The sequence below is a fragment of the Bos grunniens genome, chromosome 5 (assembly GCF_055505025.1).
Source record: "Bos grunniens cultivar Pamir isolate PY7600 chromosome 5, Bosgru_T2T1.0, whole genome shotgun sequence".
NCBI lineage: Eukaryota > Metazoa > Chordata > Mammalia > Artiodactyla > Bovidae > Bos > Bos grunniens.
In genome coordinates this window covers 32188161-32193970 of record NC_141169.1, presented here as the reverse complement: position 1 = coordinate 32193970, position 5810 = coordinate 32188161, and the positions used below count along the sequence as shown (strand labels likewise).

The following is a 5810-nucleotide window of genomic DNA, read 5'->3' as shown; positions in this document are numbered from 1 at the left end:
TATCTTAAGTTCTCCCATCATCTTTTCCTTGTGCTGCAGTCTGAGTTTCACACACTAAGAACTTTATGGGTGTCTCTCTCCTTTGAAGCTCTTAGCATCTACCAAATAAATCCTATCTATGCTTTTTAGAGTTAAGCACAAACTGGTTATGTGATCTGCATTGATCTGGGGAGTTTAAAGCAAGAGCCTGAAGAGCCCCATTCTGGGGAGGAATAGGAAAAAGCATAACATAGTTGATAAACTTTAGTAGCCTGACATCCTCATCCTTCTTTTAGACTCTAAATACATGTGCTAAAAATAGTTCACCTTTCTGCTATTATTAAGCACCTTAGTCATCAACAATATTCTGGTCATTAACAAAATTCATGGTTAAAGGAGACCAGGAAGAGCAGGATCCGGTGAAGCTTATAAGGAGAATATTAAGATATGCAAAGTCTGTCTTTCATGAATACAAACCACATGTCCGCCATCCCTTCTCTCATTTTCCACTTCTGTCCTTTTCAAGTTGTGCTTGGGATACCCATATTCCGTATACTCTTCTGAGTTTCTTATATTTCCAATAATTGTTACCCAGACCATTTCTGCCTTCCAACTCTATACTTGTCTCTCTTTCTATTTTCATTAAGCTGTCCATCCAGTCATTAATGTAATTAGTGGATATTTTGTGTGTGATTACACTTAGTAGCCTGGAGAAGGAAGTGGCAGCCCACTCCAGTGTTCTTGCCTGGAGAATTCCATGGACAGAGGAGCCTGGTGGGCTGCAGCCCATGGAGTCGCAAAGAGTCAGACACAACTGAGCAACCTTCACATATACTTAGTAGATAAATCTGGAGACTGTTTGCTTAGAATATCTTTTTGGGAATGATGTAAAATCATTGGATATAAGTGAATTAATAATTTATAATGGCATTTATGTTCTTTTGCTTTCTGAATTTGTTGAATTTTAAATTTAGGCAAATGTTAATTTAAGTAAAATGAATTCACAGTAGTGTAAACACAAGTAAAAAATAATATGGTAGAAAGTGATAATTATTTTTTATTATTCTTCAGTGATCCAGAAATGCAATATCTTGCTCTTCTTCTCTTTAAGATAATATCTGACATGTACATTTATAAGATATTAAGAGCTGACCTATTTTAAGAAGTGCTCACACACAGTTACCCAGCGAATTGGTAAATAGCACATTTCTATTAAGAGGATCACCTTGAGCTTTATGTTCTTATCTTCCCCTCTTCTCTATGTAAGCATCAAAACTTCTCTCTACCTTTTTCTGAATTTCAAAATAAGCATTCAACTTTAATGTGAATTGAAGCCACTGTGTTCCCTTTCAAGGTAAGTGACAAGAATTTGAAATTAGTATATAACTTTCACTGCAAGGTTGAAATGAAGTTCTGTCTTTGCATGCTCACAATCAGAGGATCTATGTTGGGAGTCAGAGGGAGAAAATCATAGAATCTTACAACTTGGGCTTCCACTTGCCTTGCTGATGGGCTTTGTGAGATGTTAGCAGAAGACAGAGGTTTTCAAATATTGGATCTTTCACAGTTTCTCCAAAGTCCTTTGGATATCCTAGAGTTATCTCAGGCTGAGTGCTGGAAATAAAACTTGGATAGTAACTAGGTCTACACTGAGAGTAAATATGGAAAACTGGAGAATAAATGTGGAGCAAATGTGGCCAAACTGTGTCTGACCAAAATTGGAAAGTAAATTACAAATTTTGAGAAATTTTCCAGTTAAAGTGAATGGACTGGATTGACCACTTTGCTACTGAAGAACACAAAGAATTGTTTATTTCTGTAAGATTTTACAAACTCAAAGACAGGAAAAATTGACTTTTCCATTTGGTTATCATTCCATTATTCATCTTTACTGAAGAGTAAATATTAATTTAGGTCACCATGTTGGACTACAACTTACTCACCAGATAGAATCAAGAGGTAATTTCAATATGGGTTCTGATAAGGGGTGAAAGTATAAGAACTTGTCTAAACAGAAATAGAAAAATAAAGGAAATTTAGGAAAAGCAGGGCATTGGCTAGCCCAGCAAGAATTGAATCTACTCTGGTAAGTTCTTTGGGCAAGAACAACTGAGACTTTGGTGAGATTCCCAGCGTGAAAGCTTGGGAAATTCGAAGTTGATTCCCAGTTCTAGTTGACAGATCAAGATTTCAGTGAGGAATTATCATACCAGGAAAGAGTACTCATGACAGAACAGAGTCTGAGATTTCACGCTGGCTACAAAGAAATTAACCAGTGCAAGAACTCAACCCTGGATTCTGGGAAAATGTAACTGGAAAAACAGGACAAATAAGTGTATTGACACAACAATTCAGTAAAGGTTAAGCAAGGTCTTTTTGCCCAATCAATTGTAAGTAAGCCTAGCACAAAATAAATCTATAATACTTTGAGTAATTAGATATATGACAGAACTGATGAAATAATGCATAACTGAATGAAACAGATGGTTTCCTTGCTGAATTGACAGGATGGAAAATGGAGTGGACAAATGAAATATTAAGTGACTAAACAAATTAGTAACTGATCAATAAATTATCTGATGGATAGATGAATAATTGTCATGTTTTTAAGCAACCTTCTGAATGTGGCCCAAAATGAGCTAGTAGGTACTCCTCAGAGGGAATGAATCTTTAGGTGCCAGCTAGTACAATAGAAAGTAAGTCCTCTGCAATCACAAAACCCCACAGAGCCTTCCTTTTCTTTACAACTTCCCAGTCATCCTCAAGTTGTTTATTTCTGAAACCAGAGATCACACTGGTATGGGGGAGGGCAGGGAGGAGGCGGGTATTCCTCAAACAAAGCACACACAATATCTTCTAAACCAGTTTCATTATTTCTACATCCAACAAATATTGAGGACCCATCATATGCCTCTCATTCTGCTGTAGTTCAAAATTTAAGATAATTAAGATGGTTGAATACCAAATCTGTTCTCCATAAGCAAGCAATATGCTTGGAGAAAAAGGAAATAGTACTCACACATTCTGCTGAAAACCAGAGCAATAGATATCCAAACGAAGGTTGAAAGAGTTTACAGAATAAGGAGTAAAAGAGAACACAGAGTGGAGATAAGTAAACAGGTTTAAGAAAATGGATATCAGCTGGTCAGAACATAAAAATCAAAGATAATGATAGCTTCATAGACCTGCTGCTGCTGCTAAGTTGCTTCAGTCGTGTCCGACTCTGTATGAATGTAAATCTTACCCACTCACTTACTCTTTCAATAGCAGCAAGTTACTGCAAAATTTTCAGATTGAATTTCCTTCTTCTAAAATTTGAGATAATTCAGCACTTATAGTTTTGTTGTGATCTTCCAGTAGAGGGAAAGCTAAATGTTTGATAATACCTAGACATAACTGACACACACACACACACAAAATGACAGATATCATTCTTTTCTATAATCTGTGCAGGAAGAGAAGGAAGACATATATAAGGGAGGAGGTAGAAATTATAGTGAATATTCAAGAGCAATGGGATTTGGGTCAAAATTTAAAGAGAAAAAATTTCAAAGACTATCAGTTGAAGGCAGAGAATAGAAGAGTAATGAGGTCACCAGAATAAATACAATCTGACAATTGGTGCCCTGATTCTGCAACTGGGGGCATACCAGAACCACCCGAGTTTACTGGTTTTGACCAGTAGTGTTACAGAATAAAAGCAAGGGATGGTAGGGAATTTCCTAGGGGTCCAGTGGTTAGGATTCTGCCTTTTCACTGCAGATGGTGTGAATTCAATCCCTGGTCAAGGAACTAAGATCCTGCAAGCCATGCAGTACAGCTGAAAAAAAAAAAAAAAAATCACAAGGGATAGTTCAAGATGAAACCAGTTAGTCATAGACTAGACTGAAAAATTAAATAAAGTTCTCCAGAGCTATTTTGGTAGAGGAGCCACAAAGGGAAAGAACATAGATAGATGGACTGGCTCATGTTTCCAGGAGTTAAACAGCTGGCAATTGAGTCAAAGAAGAATTTGGGGAAAGGAGGAAGACTTTTTTTTTAACTCCTTGTAAAAGATGAGCAGGCTGAAGAGAGACATATGTGTGCATGGAATGAAATAAGAACTCTGAGATGGCATGAAGAGGAGGTGAATACTTCACACTTCTTTCTACTTTCATTCCAGTGGAACACCTTCTCTCATGGCTTTAGGAAACCATAGCACCATTACAGAACCTCCTAACCCTGATAGGGAATCTGATGATGATGACTGTCATCAGGATGGAATCATACCTCCATTCACCCATGTACTTCTTCCTCAGTCACCTCTCTTTCCTGGATCTTTGTTTAACTTCAGTCACTGTGCCCAAGATGCTAGAGAATCTCCCGTCTCAGAAGAAATCAATTTCAGTAGAAGGTTGCCTTGCCCAGGCTTTTTTTGTGTTTTCCATGGCAGGGACGGAAATCTTCATGCTCTCTGTCATGGCTTATGACCACTACACTGCCATCTGTCACCCTTTGCTCTATGGCCAGCTGATGAATAAACAGCTATGTTTACATGTGATCTAGTATGGCTCTCCTGAAGACTGGGCTTTCTGGATGCTCTCATTAACACCCTCATGTTTTTGAGCTTGGACTTCTGTGGGGCACATGTCATGCCTCACTTCAGCTGTGAGCTGCCATCTCTATTCTCTCTCTTGCTCTGATATCTCCATCAACTTTTCAGTCCTGGGGTTCTCCACCATTGTGCATGCTTCTGGAACTTTACTCCTGGTCTTCTTCTCATATGCCCGCATTGTCTCCACCATCCTGAACATCAGCTCCACTGCAGGCAGAAGGAAGGCCTTCTCTACCTGTTCTTCCCACCTCACTGCAGTGAGCTTCTTCTATGGATCTGCTTTTCTTCGCTATCTCATGCCAACCTTAAGTTCCCTGCTGGAGCTGACTTTTTCCCTGCAGTACAGTGTGGTCACTCCCCTAGTGAATCCCCTTGACTACAGCCTGAAGAACAAGGAAGTAAAAGAATCTTCTGAAAAGAATGTGGCAAAAAGGTTTACAGCATTTCAGACAGCAGAGAACAGGTAGGGAATGACTGGGAAATGCAAAAGCATCTCATCAGATGTTTGAATAACAAGTTGAGGAAAACTTTTCTTAGTTCATAACAGATATGACAGAATATCTCACAAGAACCTGTTTCATTTGAAATTATTGAGAAAATCCAAGAGCTACTTGCTGTTTTTGTTCAGTCAATTTGCTCAGGGACAAAGCAATGCATCAGTTAATTATTTCAGTCCAGAAGATTGAGATAATTTGGTACAGATTAATTCTCTTTTTTATTTATGAAATATTCCCATTGAGATTAGCACTGAGAAAATTGTCTAGAACCTGAATTCTTATCTGAATCTGAGATTTATAGGGGGAGTTTTACTAGAAATAAAAGAGGCAAGGTCACTGATAATAAAGAGTCATAAATTTTAGACTCAGGGTTGGGATTGAGCTTAAATTGGAGAGGGATTTGGAGAAAATATAGAAGCCAGGAATTACTGAGAGAGGGGGTATGCTATTAAAGCTAAGCAGATGTTACCCATTCTCTGTACCTTTCCTGGCACCTTTGACTGGTGGCAAAATGGAAGGAATCCACTCTGAGGATGGCTCAGCCCTGCTGTCTCACTGGGGGCACCACTGTTAGGTGCTGAGGAAGTACTGAGGCCAGGTGGCAGGCCATGAGCATGGAAAAGTGCCGCTGATGCTGGGAGTACTGAAGGGACGCTACCTTTCCTCCATCAGAACCATATTAGCTGTCTCTTTTAGTTTCTGCCCATACTTCTTACTGGCTGAGGCTAATCAGAAGCCAG

General features: G+C 38.8%; 1 pseudogene; it reads left to right on the top strand.

Annotated features, from left to right (window-relative positions):
* The first annotated feature begins 365 nt into the window (after positions 1-365).
* Positions 366-5047, top strand: LOC147371702 (olfactory receptor 8S1-like; annotated as a pseudogene).
* The last annotated feature ends 763 nt before the right edge of the window (positions 5048-5810 follow it).